Below are 21,589 nucleotides of genomic sequence, written 5' to 3' on the forward strand. Positions count from 1 at the left end.
TCATAATTCAGCTACGTTGTTAAAACACCCCCTCCACCCAAGTCAAACACAGTAGCAAGGGGCTTCAGATTCAATATAGTCATGCCAAATTTGGTAGGAAGGGGTTTTCTGTTGTACACTCATACAAACACAACGGGGAGGCATCTTACAGCATGAGCTCTGACAATTTCAAAATGAAAGGCTTATATATTTTTAACTCTAACAATTAAAATTGGAAGGAGTTCTATATTGTGAACTCATTGACAACACCACACCCTTACACTGATCCCTAGTTCAGGAAGGGGTAGAAAGGTCAGGCATTCAGTGTATACATTTGTAATTTTATGTTTAGTATTTAGTTATGAGTGAATTAAAGTCCTTTTACTTTTTAAAAGTAAAAACCCTGAGTGAACTCTGATTTATTGCTGCCTCACAACCCCGTAGTGATCTTTAACCAATGGCAGGTGTTCACCCAAGCTGCTGCCTATCCATCCCAGTAGGTGACAACAGTGATGAGTGAGGTCTGTGGTGTGGTATTCTTGTTTATTTAGTGCAAAATAGCTCTTCAGCACATATGCAGCTTAGTGATTTTGACTTTGGTGAACCAGCTGCTCCTGCCGGAATCTTTGTAGGGCACTCATTCTGCTGAGGGAGGCCACTTTGCCACAGTTGCGCACTTTGCGGGTGTGCAAACAGAGATCCAAGAGTAATTTCATGATTAGTGCATTGGTACTGGCATCAGCTAGAGAGAATAACTGCTAGAAACAAAAGAAGAACTCTTCATGTTAGGAAGAGGCCGACTTCCATAATAAAGGATGAAATCGAGGACTAAAGGGTCCACAGACAAGTAAGTGAGATACTTCCCATTGGTGTAAATATTGGTCGGTGATGAGGACGGTATATAGAAGAGAGTATGGAAGTGACGAGTGATCCATACAGAAAGGTGGTAGGTGAGGGCAGCCTGCCACCAGTGACTGGGGAAGGGTTCTCAAAAGTAAATAAATGGACTGCTAGGTTCATTAATGTTCCACCAATCTTGAGGCAGCCGCGTTGGGGAAAGAAGACCAACAAAGTTCACAAGCAGAGGCAAGGCTCTTCTTAGGAATCATTGCTGCAGTGTTGCATCAAGAGTAATATGGGATGAACATTAAATAAGTACTCCAAACATCTTCAGCCAAGGTTGTTGTGAAAACAAAAGTAAAACTGTTAAAGCCCGTAAGACGCAAAAGCAAAACGACCTAAATATCAACCAGTGGCGTAGCTTGACACTTTGCCGCCCCTGGCGGTCCCTGTCTTTGCCGCCCGCTGCGGCCGCATGGAAGAGCAGGGGGGTGATGGTGATTCCTACTTTTGCTGTGGGTCAGAAGACACATGTAAGAGCGGGGTAAGGCCACGCCTCGAAAACTCATGCTGCCCGGGGCCTATCGCCCCCTTTTGCCAAGCCACTGATATCAACAGCACTCTTATATCCCTCACAGACAATCACACACCACTGGAAACACTCCCATACACTAGCAGTCTGGCTATACTGGCAGCGCTCCCACACTGATCAGAGAAGCACTCAACACTCTACCAGAAGTACTGTCACACCCTGCACACACCAGCAGTTACATACTGCACTCACACCACTCAGAGTAGAGGTCTGATGCTACTGGCAGCTTTCTCACTCACCTAACACAGTAGCACTCCCTACCTTCCAACAGCAAGAACTCACATCCCTCCCAGACTACCACTCATACAGCACTAACAGACTTCTCTCAACCCTCAGAGAGCAGCAGTTTCACCCCACTGATAGCACACTCATGCCCCACACGCACTAACACTACAGACAACCCACACACTATGCTCAGGATAGTAGGCACTTAAATATTGGAAGCACTTTCACACCCCTCACAAACTGGCTACCAAAGGCATTAGGTTCAGCTTAGAATTGAAAGAGCCTCTTCATTGATTGGTGAGTTTTTGAGTGGTACTTTGGATGTGAATGAAAGATTGAGTCATTGGGAGGATGAACAGATGCAAGTATGTGTGATTGAATGCATGGAGGATGCGAGATTGAGGGCTCAGATGACTGCATGGAGGCTGATTATGTGATTGTACGACTAGAAGCATTTATGCACGTTTGGCCAGATGCATCAAAGGTTTTTGCTCATTCTATGTCTATGGGAACATGTGTTCATGCATATGGCCCTTTGTTACAAGCCAGCCCTATTGGCTTTGATGTTGCTTGTTACAATTTGTTCTAAAAACCAAAACAGAACAAAAAAATCCCTGGTTGTGCAGTACAAGAGTAAATGTTGAGACCGAGGAGAACACTAAATTTAGATTTATTATGTATCTGACAGTCTACAAAATGTCAGTACTGTTAATCCTTCAATGTACAACAGATGTTTCCAAAATGTGGACCAAGTGTACAGAAAATTTTCAAATACAATTAGAAAATGCAGTGCCGATCTTAAGGTCACGACGGGCAAAGTGTTTATTTTAAGATCTCGGATCGACCATTTATTTAAACAATGTTCTTTGACCGAGTCAAAGCAGAAATATATAGACATATTCCTCACTTAAAAAGGGAGTCTTTGTTACTAAACCTCTTGTCAATTATCCGAGAACAGATGTTGGAACAAAAAAAACAGAGGGACACATGTTGGAGCTGTCTAACTGAACAATAATAAGGGTTTACATAATGATTAGACGCACACATCAGTGTGACAGAGGGCTCTGAAAGCACTGCGGTCAATCTGTAATCAAAAACCGACAAAGGGGGAAAGGTTACAAAAACACTTAAGGGGGAGGTGTGGTCAAAAGAGAACATGTTTGGAAAGGTACTCTCATGGGAGATAAAAGGGGCGGGGTGTTTGAACAACAAATAGGAATAAAGCCCCCTAATTTGACGTGTTTAATGCAAGCTATGAGTGTGTCTTTTACCGCTGTGTAAATTTACCTAGGCGTGCCAGAACTCACAGGCAGCAGCCTCGTGCACACCTGGGGAGCATTACTGGCCCCATCTGACATCCGAGAAGGAACAACAAAAGTCTAAGGACTTTATCTCGAGCCTATCAGAGCCCAGCTAACAAAAGCTCTTGGTTGTTTAAGAGCTTAAGCATGTGGCACAATTCGCCTAAGAGTTGACAGCACCGATTACCACCGAGATTTTCAGGATAAACCTGGCTCATCCTGGTAAACACCGACTGTTCTCTCTATAGGCTTTCGCCTTAAACATTAAGCAGGTATTACTGGGTTTATGGTACAAAAGAACGCCCAGGACCTTAGTATGTTCTCTCTTGCTAATCCCCTTAAAATCACAAGTGTATTGATAATGTCTGCTTCAAGCAGCTGGCCTTCACACGTCAGAAACGATAGTATAATGAAAAGACAGAAAATTATGGTGATTGGGGAAGACCACCAAATGTCATAATAGTCCACTCTGGTATGCATTTGTGTTTATCCTTTTTAATTTGATCATTTTTTTTTGGGGTGCTTCTCATCAAAGAGTTACAAGATGGAAGACCGGGCTTTGAGCAACAAAAAGCAGTGTGCAAAATCTAACTTTAGAAAATTCACAAAACCCAGAGAAGCGATTAGGCTGAAAATAAAAATTCAGTTATATATTCATAGGAAAAAAAGAGAAAGGAAAAAAGAATATTGAGATCATGAAATAATACCCAAACACTGCAGCGGTTGATGACAGTCCAAGCAAATATTATAGTTCCTAAAGCATTTGCTTAGTACAAATTTGTCGATGTATATAAGGATAATTTTTAAGTGTCTTTAAAGGGAAATCTAGCAAATTGTCAGAAGTTGTTATTCAGATGAAGGAAATGACACCCCGTGGAGCTGACTGTGAGAAGAAATGGTTCGTTAACTTAATGAAATTTCAATTTACATCATTCATTGCCACATTAAAGTCAACAGGGATCTTTATATTTGCCACTTGAGCAAGAAATCTATATAATACAATAGTTAATGTAAAGCCATGGATGCAGATTCTCCAAAATGTCAGAGATTGCTGAGGGGATATCACACACCCTTTGACCTAATGACAACACAGACAATCATGTCACATTACTGAAAAACTGATGACCGCACGATAATTGCATTGTTAAATAAATGCACAAAAATAAAACCACAATACAGAAAAAACTCTATTTTACATATCACTGTAAGTTGCTGGAATGGTCTTAAAAAGTACTGAGGCATAATGCTTGTGAGTATGTGAACTGAATGAGCCAGACCTTTTCTAGGAGGGGTGGGGAGGTCGCTCATGGAAAGAAAGAATTCTAAAAAAACTAAAGGGATCAAATAGTGCATTTCAAAGCACAATCTTCAAATAAAGTTGCTAAAAAGCCATGGGCTCTCAAAGGGCACTCATTAAAATATTCAAATACTTTCATAGTGTGTCACACCATTGAAACCTGATGCTGCCCATGACTTGGCCGTGTTCCCAAAATGTACTATTGTTTCCCTCACATGTTAAATAATGACCTTCATTGTGCATGGATGGGCTTCTTCTCATAGGTGCCCCTGTATGCCAAGGGTTCCCCCGTATACCAAAAATACATAAAATATGAAAATACCAGAATTTTGCCAATAATGACTTCCATTTGTCATAGATGACCCTTAGGACAAAAAGGATCTCAGTATGTATGGTGCAACTCCTTGTCAGGGTTACAACCCTCCTATATGCCAGGGTGCCCTCCTTTATGTCCAAAAGTACCTCCAATGTGCTAGCCCCAGCATTTTGCCACGGGAGCCCAATATTCCAAGAATGACTTCTAGTAGGCCAGTACTAGTATTTTACCATGGATGCCCTGTACACGAAGCATTGCCTCAAGTGTACCAGTGGCAGTATCTTATCAGAGGTGTCTGTCATGCTAAGGATTGCCTCTGTGAAAAACTGGCATTAATATTCCAATGGGTGTCTCTATAAGATAAGATTGCCTTCAGTAGGCCAGGGTGAATGGCAGACTCAAGCATAATACCTCATTCTCATTAATGTGCACTTAAATTCACTCACAGTCTCGAACACATATCATAAGAGAATTATAATGATTATATTAGAATATTTTTCACTATTTGTCTAATAACAAATGGGTAGGAAATAAAGATTGCAGAGCTGCCCATGTGTTCCAGGCACTGATTTTGCCACCACTGAGGTGAGGGATCTCATAGGCAATGCCTGTGGTCACAAAGGGCAAGCCAGGGGGTCGCAGCTGTGACACCTGGCAACCCTTAAATGACATCCATGGCTAAAGTTGGAAGCCCCTACGTTCTTAAAGCCCACTGTATTTTCATTTTTAGTTACTCTCCAGCTATAGTTTCCTGAAGGTTGCCCCTATTGCCCAAATGTCTAAAAATGTGCCTGCCTTAATCTAGCTTCAATGTGGTGAACATTTGACACTTGCTGCACCTCAACCACTAAACAATGAAAAGATGGTTGTAGATTAATAAAAGATCTGAGTGTGCCCAGTATTTTTAGGTCGAGCCTAAACAGTGCTTGCACTGTGAGGCGATCTGTTGTATGTGCTTTGTCTGGTCTGACCCCTCCTTTGCTTAGGATTGGCTTTTGCCTGTGTCATTTAAAAATGGAAGTGTGCTAATGGCTGATGGTGGCTACATGCCCCACCTTTTCTTACAAATTAATTAACATGGAGTATTGCTGCGAGAACGAGCAGTGACTCACACAATACTTGTTCTCTTTACATTGCGCTTCTCACCCCTCCTACAACACTGCTTGCCTGCCCTCACCCCCTACCTTGTGATATGTTGGGTGAGAATGAGGTAAACATTCAAGAAGTTGAATGCTGGAGCTTGTACATCACCGCACATGTTCCCGCTTTCAGTTTCCTGCTTTTGTTCTCAAGGTGAGGGAGAGCTATTGTCATGCCCCAAATGTTCATCTATCATCAGCAGCTGAAGATAAGTGAAAAAATGTGTTCGCTTATTGCATCCAGGAACATCTGAAATTTTTCATTGCCTTTATTGTTTTACTTCTAGATAGATAATATTTTCAATAGTCTTTATTGTTCTCCAGTGCAGATTTTTTTTAAGGCGCTTAACACCGGGTCCTCAGACCGTAGCTTTATCACAACATTCTTTATTGTCCCCAATGTTCGCAGCAGTGATGGACTATTAAATCTTTATTGTTCCTGCCTTCAACAGACGTGTCCAAAGTGTATTGCTTTTAAATGAATGACACCACCAGCTTGTACTGACTTTTTAGCCATCATCACTTTGGAAGATGGCATATTTCAATCCTTACTTTGGACGGTGAAGCACAACTTAGCAGCCAGGATAGGCTCAATGTGTAGTGACTTGGCTAATTGACATCTGTTTTTAAAGAGTCTATAGAAAGAGCTAGATACAAGCAACAAAGTAGGACAAGCATTTGCAATGCAATAGTTCTCGCATTCGTGAGAGTTTGTGCTATTGGCACTGTAAATCACAATGCCTTTTATTTGTGTGTTTTGAAAGTCTTCAAGCGGGGCATAAACATGCACCTTGTACTTGTACTCCTTCCGAGAAGCAAGTCTGGCAGTAACAGCTCCTCTATTACTGCCAGCCTTGCTTCTCTTAAGTAAGGACTTTAAGTACAAAGTGCATGTTTACGCGCCATATGCAGGCTTTCACAACACAAATAAAAGGCATTGTCATTTACAATGCCAATAGCTCAAACTCTTGTGAATGTGAGACCTATTGCATTGCAAATGCTTGTTTTGCTTGCGACTATTTAAATTCTGGGACTTGTAGGTTTCCTTTTCGCAAACCTGGCATCAGATTGGCTTGGTTGCCACTCAGGCCTCATCATCTCGTCTTACATCAAAGTATCCACGTTGGGTACGTTGACAGTGAGCTGTGCTATTGCAAAACATGATCATGTGTTCCTTCTCTCTAGAAATATATGCTTAATGAGAACAACAAGTGCACGGCTTTTGAAGCAAGAAATCTACAAAAGCAAGCCTGCATCACATGCAAAGAAACGTTTCATCTATAAAGTGACCATTTCTGAGGGTGGCGGCATGCTCTACAGAGCTTGGATACCTTAGCTTTGAAGGAAGAACAATTTACCCTCCTGGCATCGAACGTCAGATGATTTATTGTGCAGAGGGTGTGGCAAGACGGCTGAAATTTTGGGGCATGTAGTATGTCTTTGCCCCGCTCTTACGCCACAGCGCAGACAAAAACTGAAAACTGAGTGGAATAGGCTGGGAATCCGGACCCGTAGACCGGCAATTATTGCAGCTCTGACTCCTGAAAACGCAGTTTTAAATATAGGCCTTACAATTTTTATACGCTATGCATATGGTAATTTCACTCAGTAACCGGAAGGGCCTGTCAATGCTTTTTTATTAAAGAAACAGTCTATACTAAATTGCACTCTACTTTATGCTGCTAAAACTGTTTACATCTGATTGCACTTTATCATACCTGGCTGCTAATTGTTGAACATTTGACTGTATCTACTAGCATAATATTGCTATTTGTCAGCGCCACAAACTCTTTATGTTTTAATTGCCATTGTTGACATTGTTGTTTTGCACATCATGTCTTTTTAGCTGGAAGCACGCCGAACTCAGCGCTCTACTCAAGAAACCATCAGCCGACCCCACCGACCTCAAGAACTACCGCCCCATCTCGCTGCTCCCGTTTCCGGCAAAAGTCATCGAGAAGACCGTCAACAAGCAACTGGCCGCCTTCCTCGAGACGAAAGGTTCCCTCGACCTCTCGCAGTCTTGCTTCCGGGCCAACCACAGCACCGAGACCGCCCTGATCGCAGCTACCGATGACATCCGAGCCCTGCTCGACAACGGACAAACAGCGGCCCTCATCCTCCTGGACCTCTCCGCGGCCTTCGACACTGTCTGCCACCGTACCCTAGTACAGCGCCTCAGCAACGTCGGAATCCAGGAGAAGGCACTGAAGTGGATCACCTCCTTCCTCGCCGGAAGGACACAGAGAGTCCGCCTCCCCCCGTTCAGATCGGAGGCCACCGAAGTCATCTGCGGCGTTCCTCAAGGCTCCTCGCTCAGCCCAACACTCTTCAACGTCTACATGAGCCCCCTCGCAGCCATCGCACGCCAGCACAACCTCAACATCATCTCCTACGCCGACGACACCCAGCTGATCCTCTCCCTCCCCAACGACCCCGCCACCGCCAGAGCCAACCTGCACGAAGGGATGACAGACGTAGCCAAATGGATGTCGAACAGCCGCCTGAAACTGACTCGGACAAGACGGAAGTCCTCATCCTGGGATCATCACTCTCCGCCTGGGACGACTCCTGGTGGCCCCCCGCCCTAGGCAGCGCACCCAAACCAACAGACCACGCACGCAACCTGGGATTCATCCTGGACTCCTCCCTCTCCATGACCAGACAAGTCAACGCCGTCTCCTCATCATGCTTCAACATCCTGCGCATGCTACGAAAGATCTTCCGATGGATCCCCACCGAGACCAGGAAGACGGTCACTCAGGCCCTCGTCACCACCCGTCTGGACTACGGCAACTCCCTCTACGCCGGAACCACCGCCAAGCTCCAGAAGAAACTCCAGCGGATCCAGAACACCTCAGCACGACTCATCCTGGACATCCCCCGCCGCAGCCACATCTCCGGACACCTGAGAGACCTTCACTGGCTCCCGGTCAACAAAAGAATCACCTTCCGGCTCCTCACCCACGCACACAAAGCCCTACACAACCAAGGCCCAGGATACCTCAACAGCCGCCTCAACTTCTACGCTCCCAAACGCCAGCTTCGATCGACCAGTCACGCCCTCGCCGCCGTCCCCCGCATCCGAAGAGCCACCACAGGAGGAAGGTCCTTCTCCTACCTGGCCGCCAAGACTTGGAACTCCCTTCCGACCCACCTCCGCCTGACCCAGGACCACCTCGCCTTCAGGAAGCAGCTCAAGACCTGGCTGTTCGAGCAGTAGCGGACCCCCTCCCCCCAGCGCCTTGAGACCCTCCGGGTGAGTAGTGCGCTATATAAATGCTTTGATTGATTGATTGATTGATTGATTTAACATATGTATGCCATTGTAGTCCCCTAATGCAATTTGGAAGTTTTTATCTACTCACTGTTTTTACGTTTTGCTTCTTTTATAATAATCTGTATTGTTGCTGGTACTTTCGATGTGCTCTTTTATGGATATTTTATATCCAAATAAAAATTTACTATACTGAACAATTATAAAAAATATTTCCTATAAAGTGCATATAAGGGTTGGCATTCGACCCCAACAGAATGCCGCCCTCTTATGAAACCTACAAACAACAATTTTATAAACTGCTACTCCTCTGACAAACTGTTAGACACATTGGGGCTCTTTCTCAATAAGACTGGGGGGAGTGTGAGCTCCAGATTTTCCACAACCACAAAGGCATATAATGTTAACATACATTTCACGACAAGCAGGGCGCATGACAAGGGATTAAGTTGTAGTGGAAAGGGAGAGGAATGTGGATTGGTAGGAGCATTAAGTGGGAGAATACACAACATTTTGTAAAATAACCAACATTTTTCAGGACTTTCAAAACAGAGAAAGGGAGAGGAGCATGTGCTTTTTTGTCTTATTGTCTAGTAAAATATACCTGGTGAAATCAACAGACAGCTCACCATACCCGACTGAAAACACATGTACCTATTTATCAGAAATGCATTTATTAGGGGGGGGGGTGTAAACCCCAAAGCAAGCCCCCTCAAGCTACACCCCTGTCTTTAGCTGACTCAAAGCTAACCAGATCTTCTCGATAGGAGGTTGGGGTCTTTCTTGTGTACAATTCGATCACTTGGGTCATTCTATTCCATCACATAGTATCCAGTTTGTATTTCTGGTCATGCTCTCATGGTTCCTATTTAATGATAAGTTTGTAAATATGTGTGTTCAAAATGTGACCCTATGTACAGCAGTTTGATGCCCTTTTAGGTCTCGGTTGTGCTATACTCATGTAACGCAAACACATGATAGAAAGAATATGAGCTTTATGAGAAGGTTGGGAGTCGCTCTGGCTATAACTGTGAAATGTCACCCTATAGACAACTGCCAAGAAATGCATGAATGTAACTAGTGACTTAGGCTGTCAGACTTTAAAGACGTGTCAGCCATCATATTTACGTATTAAAATTTAAATGGCAAACGCATTCGATAAGTATTTTAAAACGTGTGGTTTACGGGCACATACAGAAAACAAAGCCAGTGCAAAAACTGGACCTGGACATTATATATTCTCCACTCCAAGAATGAGGCATTGAAATCTAGAGTGGGAACCTGCAGGCCTGAAGAAAGGGGACCCATTGGATGTTTCTGATGAAAGATATACATTACTGGGGGTTAGATACAGTTTTGGTTTGTTGGTTTATGCTTTTTACACAGATTAATTTAATGTAAAGTTTGGTTAAAATGTAGCATACAACTAAATAAAGAACTACAAATGCAAAAAACGAACGGAATTTACAGACTAGGACTGACTAAACATCTCATGCCTGACGTGGTACAAATTCTGTTTAATATGTAGGTTTTCATGGTACATTAGATGCACTTACGCAGCAGGCATTGGATAAGAGGAGGCAATTTGGCAACATGCTTAAGATAGACTGGGCTACATTGAAGCAGAGTTAGGTAACCGTAGGTGGTATAAATAACAAATAGAGAAACTGAAATACATATGAATTGAGGTATGAGAACAACAAAAACATCAAGAGTATTTAACAAAAGAAAAACTGTGGTTAGTGGTGGAATAAGAGAGAAGGAGAGAAAGCGACTGCAATTCTACACTATATTTGACTTTATTCAAAACTTCTAAAACAACGCACAGGTCCATAAGCTGCAGTACAAACTCATAATTCAAAACACTAAAGACAGAACAACAAGAAGGTTAATGTGCAGGAGTACCCAAAATCAAATTTTGATAAGAATCCTTTCAATGATTTCCAAACAATATCTCTCTTTAATAAAGATTCCTTTAAAAAATACGTTCTGCTTGAACACCAACAGGGTTTCCAGCATTATCAAGACGAGTGCATCCAATCTAGATTAAAGAAAAAAATACACTGCATTTTGGGACTGTGGCTGCACATTATTGTTAACACAATAGATGAAAAGCCATCATGTAAATTCTGTTGGCATAACTTGAATGGTGTTGCTCTTCCGCATATTAGAGCATTGGAATGTTGGAAGCTCCATTGAAGAACATGGAGTGCTGCGGGCTTCTAGTGGCGGGTAGAAGCCCGGAGCATCAACGTTTCAATGTTTGCCTTTGTTTACAGCTGCTGCTGTGAACAAAGGCCTCACGGACAAGGTGATTTTCTACATATAATTTGCTGCTTAAAATATATTATACATGCAAATTCCCTATAGCTTATTACATATTTCATGAATAAAAATATGAAAAAAACAAGTTCAAGGGGATTTAAGGTTGATCTAGTTGTCTGTAGTGGCTGTAGGACAAAAGCTAAAAAAAATTTAATTCATAAGTTAAAATGCTATCTTATGCTTATCTCCCACCCAGCCCAGTACAACCTACTACTAGCCATACTCACTGAACCTTAACTCTCAACCCTATTATCACACAAGACGTGAATGGAAGACAGACTCTGCTCATGTGTGTAAGAGGTTGTATGTTTGAGTGACTACGCAGGTGAAGAGACCATGAATTGAATGCGATTGCTATTTCTTTGTTTTGATAGTCATTGTTATCTGGAGATAGCAGACATTGTGTACATTATTGTTTAATTTGCTGCTATTGTTTTTCTGTACATTAGCAGATTCTTCTTATATACCATTGCATAATACAACCAGGAGAATTTCATTGAGTAGTTCAGTTACGTTTTGCTCAAAATCTGGATCCATTCAGGTAGAAATGTTGTAGAGGCAAGCACTGATACTTGGCACTGTCTTATGGCATTATATATGTAAAAACTATGTTTGATTTTAGAACGTATAATGGTGGCGGAAGTTAAGGTTAAGTGACAATAGTGTTGGTGGGATTCAAGGTTAATGAGGTGATTTACAGAATGAATTTCAAGTCTTTTTATCTTTTATGCGTTAGCATTTGTTGACTCTCTTAACTAGAAATTTATCGGTGAAATTAAATTGTCTTTGATAGATGTACATCTTTTATTGTTGGCAAATATCATGTAACTTTTTTGGGCCCATAGTGATATACATGGACACATTTATTTTTACATGCTATCTATAAGAAAATGAAAGATATAGTTCAGCTAAGTGTGTTGATAACGGTATGTTTTGCATTTTTCTTCAAAAACAAATATGTAGGTGCTGCGGTGAGGCATGAACACAGCAGCCAGAATCTTTCTCGTCCTCCCAGAAAGACGTGCATCACCCCCATCTCAGGAAACTCCCTTGGCTACCAGTTGTGAAGAGATGCCAGTTCAATTTGCTCACCCACACTTACAAGGCACTATATAATGAAGGACCGGTGTACCTCAACAAATGAGTGAATTTCCACCGACCGACGAAAGATTTTCGTTCCAGTTCCCTGTCCCTAGCAGCTACCCAACGCATCCGCAGGGCAAACAGCGTAGGCCGTTCCTTCCCCACCCGGCAGCCAAAACCTGGAACACCCTGCTCCTGCACCTCTGGGCCTCGCCAATGCTCCAGCAGTTCAGGAAGGACCTCAAGATCTGATTGTTCAACCAATAGTAACAGGCAGCGTGATCCCACAGTGCTTCGAGACCCTCATGGGTGAATCAGCTGCGCTTCACTAATCCTGGTTGATTGATGCTGACACTACACACTCTAGTGCTTCAGAATGTAACTTACACTAGTGTTTCAAAGCATATGCTTAGTATTCATCTGCTTCCAATGTGGCTTGTGCTCAGCAAAATATTGCACGCAGAGCAGCAAACTGATATAGGAAGCAGATGTGTTGCTTTGGCAGTATAAGAATTTTGGAAATTCCAATATCTTACATACATGTCAGTGTGACTGCATTAGTACAGTACATTTATAGTACAACCCCATGCGCTGCGTTATTTAGCCAAAATGAATGTATCCGATGCATGACACGGAAGTCACAAACATAATGTATTGCCTAATCAAGAGCGCGTTCATTGTTTTGTCAGTTGAAATCACTGCACTGGGAGTTGAAAAGAGACAGCCGACAAACAAACATAGGAGATTGTAATTTTTGTATTACAACACGATCTGGCGGCGTTCCATGCTTTATCTACTACAGTCTGAGCCGCGCCCTGAGAAAACACTCACGAGTCTTGTCACGTGGTGCAGGACCGGAGTGCCTACGTGCAGAACGAGGGGAGTAAGATGGCCGAAGGCGTGACTGCGCGCGGTAAAACTGAAGTAGTTCCAGCATCCAAGTGGTGTTTTATGCTCTTAATGGAAATGTAAAGGTTGTGTGTGCTTGAACCAGTTCAGACACTTGCAAATGCAAATCAGTTCTGCTATTTACTGTAATCCGCCTCTAATTCATCCCAGAGTTCAATGGTTTCCTGGCATTTCAAACACTAACAAGCATTAGCAAAACCATTCGGTCTCGCTTTAAAGTCATAACACTTGCAACCCTGGGCATGAACAAACCTGCATCTGCTGTTTGTACTGTGCCTCCTTTTTTTGTTCCTCAATTTCTATTCCCCAACCTTGGTGTGCAGCACAAACATTGCAACCTAAAGACAAATAAAAAAAGCATTGCTGCAATGTAAGTAATAAAGGGGAATAAAAAAACGGCACAGACGTAAGAAGCAAAGAAAGACAGTTTGGAAAGAGACATGACACAAATAGTTTAAAAATTTTTTGCGCATGTCTGCGTTTGAAATTGTAAGTCATCTAAAGGCAGACACACCTCTTGGCTTTTGCACTACTAGTTCCAAATGTCTGTGAAGTCTCTAAATCCAGGGCTTTAAGTGGGCCGGGTCTCACCGGGTCTGAGCACCAGCCGTTTTTTAAAGGTGGCCTCGAAACGGGTCTCTTTCGGGCTCTTTATTGTGCCCTGGCACACGCAGCCCGTTTTTTTCCGGACTACAGTGACAGCAGATACATCGATGTGCCCGTGCTCACTAGTGGAGAAGTTACGGCATGACGTCATGCCAGGTGAGAGTAGTAGGGGGAGGGAAATCCTTTAAAGAGAGCCATTTTCTCTCTGGATTTCCCTTCTCTTTTTGAAACTCAGAAGCAGCAATATTGTCGTGGTGTCATCAGGGTTTCAAGAGGAAGATTTTTCAGTATTATATCCAAGCCATAGTTTCTGCTTATTTATCTTATGCAACTAACAAATATTGACAAAGCCAATAGTCCTGACTTGTTGTAGGTATGATGTTGCTTGTTGTATCACATATCTGGATGCAATGACAGAAAACACAAAATACAAGTTGGGCGGAACACTATGCTAAACACAGATTTTAAGCTTATGTGTTTTAAGCCACTCCCTTAATTACATTGGCCACGCCCCTTTGAAAGACCCCCTAGTTTTTCCATCTCACTTAGAGCACTGTCTAAATTTGACCATTCAGTCTCTGCTTTAGCATAGAGAGAGTAGGGTAAAGGGAAGATTTTGCGGAGAATCAACTAGTCTTGTTAATCCAATATGAGAGGGTTACAGTTTTGTGTGTGTTTTTTTCTTTGTATAATTCAGGTCCAATGTAAAACTCTTGTTGTTGTTGTGAGTAGCATACGTGCAATGCAGCAGTATGTTATGGTCCGACTGGAAGGAAGAGTGCAGGGGTGTGCAATGGTATGTCTTTTTCTATAGTGAAAATTGAAATATCCCAGGAGAATCTGATCTTAAAAAGATTAGCTGATCAAAGCTGATAGCCAGGGAACCATCAATACACCTCTGTACTGCCAGAAGGTGGTATACAATGTTCATTCTCAGTAGTTTACGTGTTGTATTTGGAATTTTCACAGTGATTCATCAGGTGAGTTTATTAAGTTAAACAGATTGTATTTGAAGGATTCGTTGTGTATTAAGGGGACCTCCCCTATTTTCTGCTCTATCAAGGTGGAGGATGCTGTATCTTAATGGTAAGATAATGATATGGAAACTGAAAAGAACCAAGTTTCCACAGCGTAAATCACAATCTTGGATGAAAGCAAACTTAGAAGTTGCATTAACAACTGAAAACCTACAGTTCAAGTCAATGGGTTGTGAGTATTCAATTCTACTGCGGTTGCCTGGGCAGACTGACCATTAATTCTCTTGAAAATGTCTCCCTCTGGAGACTTCAGTAACAGGATGGGTTTTGGCATCCATGATCACAGAGTATTTGAGTGTGTGTGCTGCTTAAGGGGTGGTGTGCAAGGAGGAATGCATCAAATGATGTAGTTTGGTGTGTTTTTAGCTCTTTGAGAGTAGGTGTGGTGTAGGAGTTGTAACAAAACAGTTAATAGAGTGATTTCCAATGAATCAGAATCCAGTGTAAAATGGTCAATGCACAAGTATCACAATTAGGTCATAGAAGCATTGCTGAGCTACCTCAGTCCTACAAAAAATTCCACTCTTTCCACTTCTTGTACGAGCTGCAAACATGAATATCGCACACAAGATAGGCTTGCTTCATGTGCTGTGAGCATCCACACATACTGAAATGAAAACTAAAGGTTGCACACTGATGACTAGGTAAAGATAACCCCATAGCAAACACCCAACAGCTTGTGTAATGGTTCACTCAGTAAACAGACCAGCTACTCTTTTAATATAAAGGCAAACACTGTCCATGGATAAAATAACAGATTTGAGTATATTGTCCTTCTGTGGTCCTGGCTTTAGCCACCATGGTTCTAGTCAATTATTCTGCGCTGCATGTCTTTCTGTGTAAGGCTTTAGTGATGGTATGTTCCGCTGCCCATCCTCATCACCACTTAAAAAGATCTGGGATCTGATGGAGTGCAAAAGGATTCTTTTGAACAACAAAAAATACAGAGGACATAAAGCATCCAAAACACCAGGTTTTGCTATGTACTTTGACCTTTTATCTCTAGACCTCTCCAACTTGCACATTCATTTCTGGCTTCTAACCCAACCCATAAAACATTTACAAAATGTTGATATAGAACAAAATAACAAACAATATGCATTATAATCTAACCATCTCTGTGGGAACATCCCAGGGATCTCACCCACTCCACCACTCACCCCCACAAAACATCACTTTGATGTAGGTACTCTTTCAAGAGAAGCTCTTTAGAAGGAACCTTCATTATTAGAAACTCTTAATGTTCTACTGGCTGGACAACACGCTTGTCTTTAGATCTCCTGAAAAGACCAAGCCCTTTATGTTTGACTCTACACTCATCTGCTTAGTTTAAAATGAAAGACACCTTTAGCCACGCTGATGGGAGCCTAGCCTGATGTGTTTGTAGTAACTGGGCTTACAGTATTAATAGTTCACAAAAAGAGTAATCCACTTTAGTGGTTAAAGGCCCTTAGTAGTAATTGTGCAATCTTTTACAGACCATATTTGACCTCAACTGACCTTTGTGCAGTGAAAGCCAGGTGTGTAAACAGGCCCACAATCGTTACTTTAACTTTTTAAGAAGACAGGTGATATCATTGGGTGATGGCTCAGATTTAAATCATTTTAGATTTTAATTTAGCTGAGCGACAATGTTTTACACTATATACTGGGCAGGGGGTGGTGGGGTGGCGAGACTAGAACTATTGGCGAGTATGTTTGGTACGGCCAAAGTTGTCGACTTTGGAACCAGGTTCGAGTCTCGGCGTCAGCTCAATATTCTGTCATTCTGGACAAATCACTAAATATCTCCATGCCTAAAAGAAATTATGTAACTTGTGCCCGTTTTAACCACTCCAATAACTTCAGGTCCAGTTCGCACAATGTAAAACTGACACAAAAAAAATACTATTACTTCACCCGACTAACTACCATGCTTTTCCGTTGACTCAGACAGTTATTGAGAAACCGAAGATATATTATAATGTAGTTCCCACACTATATCACAGGCAGAATTGCACAGCAGGAAGCCAATCTGGTTTGCAGTGACCCACAGTGGGGGGAATCATTGCCCACTGTGGGATCAACAAAAGTCTACTGTAACCATTCACTGTAGGCCGTTCTGCACTCTGCCCCCAGCAAACACCTAACCCGGCCTTTGATTTGGGATTGCAAGAGAATGAGCTTCACAGAATACAATTTAAAAGCCCTATTTTTTGAGTATAAATATAACATTTGAGCTCAGCAGCTCCATACCTAATCACTCAGGAATGTCACATTGCTAAAAATGAAAAATAGTCACCTAAGTTAAAGACTAGGATTCTTGACCCAACTGTTGGAAAATGCCTCTGAGCTTGGAACTCTCCCCTTTCCGTGTAAAAATACCATGCGATGGCCATTAATGAACAGACATATACAAAAATATATGTATTACATTCCCAAGCAGAGGTCGGTTGGTTGGTTGATGAAAGAGTTTACAGGGACATAACCAAGCCTGCTGAATTTGCAGGGAGGGCAGAGGGGGGCAGTTCATTTTATGCATCTGCACCGGAAGCATTTGAATGAATTCCTGGTTTAGAAGGAGGGTGTGCAGAATTCCGACACACCTGGCCCTTTTGCCGCAGAAGTAGTCAACTTCGTGAATTGACCTCTTAACTCCTCCCCATGTTTCAGCTGCAGAGCACCAGTTCATGAGGAGTAAGGCACAAATCAAGGTTGCGCTCATTATGTTACGTTTCTTGGAATTTGTATAGCTAGCACGAAAACAAATGTGTAATGTGTGAACCTTTAGTCATAGAAATGCTCGAACAGGCTCGCTTGAAAGATGGCAGACAGCGCCGGAGAGGTTTGCCTGTACATAGCCACATTCCTTGCTGAACAGGGTACTAAGTGGACAGGTAGAAAGGGGGCTGGGTCAGTGGGGGTTGGTTAATGGCCGTCACCAATTAGAGCACAATAGTCCATAGGTATCATGTGTCCAACAAGATAAACCTGAGTACCTCTGTATGCATCGCCCTCTTCTCAAGACAACAAGAACACACAATGCTTTCTGGCAGCGCTGTAAGATAACACTTGCCTTTGTTTTGGTTCCAGTTGACATGCATAGCGATGTCACCAGCAAATCAGCATGGCGGCCCAGCAGATCTACCCGATAGGGTGTAAACAGCAGAGAGCATTTCTCAATAGGCCTTGTCATCACTCATTCCATCAGCACTATTTATACAAATGGGAGGCGCAGGCAATTGAATAGAACTAAATCAAACCGTAAAACATCTAAAGTACGGTCGCTCGTAATCTATTCAAGATGTAGGCAGTGAAGATGGTTTACGGCACACAGACTCGCAAAGAACATTTGAACCCGCTTGTGCCAAATGTGCCAACGGATTTAATAGAAGAGCCTTTTTATGCATGGCCCAATCCCAAAAGTGTACTCCCGTCGGGCACAACTCGAGCTGTGTGTGTGCAAGTTATGTTGATCCACATAGAAAAAAACATCGCAAAGTGTGTGCAGGGGCAAAGGCCAGGGGTTGAAAAAGCAGACACTTCCTCATTTGTAAACAGATGGAGCTTCTTTTTCGCACTGGCCGTCCTTCCCTTCTCTTGCTTGCATCACGTCATGGTGCAGGGAAGGGAGCAACAGACAAGAATGCATGTTGTACACCCCCAACACAAGGCTTCTGCAGGGCATGAACCTATGCCACCATTGTTTCCTTCTTACCCCTCATGTCAACGTTCATCCAGGCACTCCACACCAAAGTGTAACGTGCACACCTAATAGTGTGCTGTGCATGGAGGCATGGGCTGCACAGCACTTTTGTGGAATCCCAACCCCCTAAAACAAAAGCTTTGTTTGTAATTTTATAAGCCTAAACCTTGTAGACTGGTCTTTCACACAACTACTTCTATAAATAAATTGCAATAAGATCCCATTAGGGCACTTAATGTTAATCTACTGTTATGTTGTATATCCCTTTAAATGTCTCGGGGTTAGAATGTAGAATGTAATGTGTTTAGTATTCTATGTGGAACTGCGTGGTATGCGGGTTATGCTGGAGCCGTTGAAGAGAAGACATCGCTTCCCTGGCTCTCACCTGTTTATCTTTATATCTTCAAGAAATAAATATCTACTCTACAACTAAATCTTGTCTAAGTACCTCACTACAGATTGGCGACGAGGGAAACTGGAGTTAATTATCCACGAAGGAATTAAAAAAAAAAAAAAATCTCTTCTTGAAAGGAAAAGCGGACCGGAGTAAAAGCCTTCTGTGAGTTACATGTTCACATTTTTTTTTCTTCGACGTTGCCACCGCTTTTGCCTACTGCACTTTACTTAAATTACAAACTGTGGTTATATTCTAACCAGGGCCACTAACGGAGCAGCCGTTAAATGTCATCGTGTACCTGCATCTTTTGACTGTGTTCGCATTCCAATGCATGCGCCGACTGCGAGAGGGACAGCGCGCGTCACTCGAGAACGCTACTGCAAACAATAACACCCTCAGGAACTGACGTCGGACGCAGGTCACGCAGCGTGACCCCAACGTGACGGCCATTTTATAAACAAATATTTGCAGGTCAAGTACTCTTTACGAACATGTTCGGAGCTTTTAATAAAAGCTCCAACAACCTGTGAAGTGCACAGCGCATAGAAGACAGCGCATAGAGGGCAACAACTATAATTCAGAAAATACACATCCGGTCAAAACAGTAAGGTGAGGACGGAAAAAAATATATATATATATATATAATAAAAAGAGACAAGTATTTTATTGTGACGTTTTAACAGGTGAGAAAGTCGGGAGAAGGTTGTTTTGTTTAATTAAATTGTATATTCACATTGCACTCCACAGTGCATGGAAGAAGGTGACTGCAGTGTGAGTATTGTTGATAAGGACAGAGGCATGGCACAACAAAACTTTTCAATTAGTCCTCCTGAACCATTTTGGGTTAAGGGTGCCCAACCCAGTTTAAAATGGGTAGAATGGAAAGAGTATTTTGTTAATTATTTGGAAGCCGTTGATGAAACCAAGAAAATGAAACCTGAACAGAAAAAGAGACTTTTATTACATTCCTTAGGACCCATAGGATTAAAAACATTTTCCAGGATGAGTAAGACTGATGATTCCAACCTTGATGAATTTGAGAATGCGATCAAAAATATGGATAAGTACTTTGCACCCAAAGTATGTATTGGGGTCATAAGGCACAAATTCTTTCAAAGGAAGCAAACTAAAGAGGAAACTGTTGATGAGTGGATGGATGACCTTAAAAAACTTGCCATTGACTGTAAATTTGATAATTTACATGATGATCTAATACGTGATCAATTAGTGATGCACAACAACAACTCTGCCCTACAAGATCGTCTTTGGGTTAATGGAGATGCACCTCTTGATGATGTGGTAGCCATCATGAGGAAATCTGAAATGTCTGGGAGGTGCGCTACGGTCGTGAAGGAAACTGAGAAAGATGTGTCCAAGACTTCTGGAACTGTTTGTAAGATTCAGGCTCCTAATAGAAACTTTCGTCAACAGCAACAACAAGGGAAATGGACCAGCCAAACTACAAGGGTTCAGAATAGGAACTTTGAAGATAGGAGATGCTATAGATGTGATAGCAAAGAACATCTAGCATTTAGTAGACTCTGTCCAGCGTTAAAGAAAAAGTGTGGTATTTGTGGACTTTTAGGTCACTTCAGCAAGATGTGTCGCAGACGCAGTAATGTGAAGTATGTGTATGAAGATGATGTTGAGAGTATGGATGAGGTAGAAACTGAGGATGATTATTGCATAAAGAGTGTTCGGGGAAACTATGTAATTAGCATTTCCGAGGATTCTCTAAAAGGGAAACCAATTTGTGAGATATCTCTTGGTGGGGTAGTGGTAAGTGTGTATGCGGACTCCGGTTCCCCATACACAATTGTAAACGAAGAGGTTTGGAGGAAGAAATTTGTAAACAAGATTGGTGAGCAATTGTATCCATCGGATGTTTACCCAATCAGTTACACAGGTAACAAAATTGGGATGATGGGTTTTAGGTGGCTCACCTTTTTGTTTAAAGGCAGGTCCACTAGGGCGAAGTTATATGTTGCAAAAGTTGGACCATCGGTGTTAGGATGGTTCGATCAGAAAAAATTGCACATCATCTTAGACCCTAATTCCAAGGACAAAGTACTGATTTTGGATGATTGTAGCAAGATGGGGGAGACACTGTCTGAGAATTTTCCTACAGTGTTTAGTAAGGAACTGGGTGTCCTAAAGGGATTTGAGCATAGGATTATTTTAAAGGCTGATGCACAACCTAAGGTCCACAAGGTGAGACCCATACCTATACTGATAAGGGAAGAAGTTAAGAAGGAGATTCAGGGACTGCTTGCCAAAGGTATTATAGAGGAAATTGAGACGTCTGAATGGATTTCTCCGATTGTGGTTGCCCGGAAACCCAACGGGAAAATCCGTCTGTGCATAGATTTGCGCCACTTGAACAACAATATCGTGGTGGAAAAATTTCCCCTTCCCAGAATCAACGAAATGGTATCTTCCCTTAAGGGTGCTACATGGTTCTCCACGGTTGATCTCTCTGCCGCTTACCACCAGGTTATGTTAGATCCCGACTCTAAGAACCGTACGGCGTTCATAACGCCATTTGGTTGCTACCAATTTAGGCGTATGCCTTTTGGGTTGG

This window comes from Lissotriton helveticus, chromosome 9, assembly GCF_964261635.1.
Source record: "Lissotriton helveticus chromosome 9, aLisHel1.1, whole genome shotgun sequence".
Classification (NCBI taxonomy): domain Eukaryota; kingdom Metazoa; phylum Chordata; class Amphibia; order Caudata; family Salamandridae; genus Lissotriton; species Lissotriton helveticus.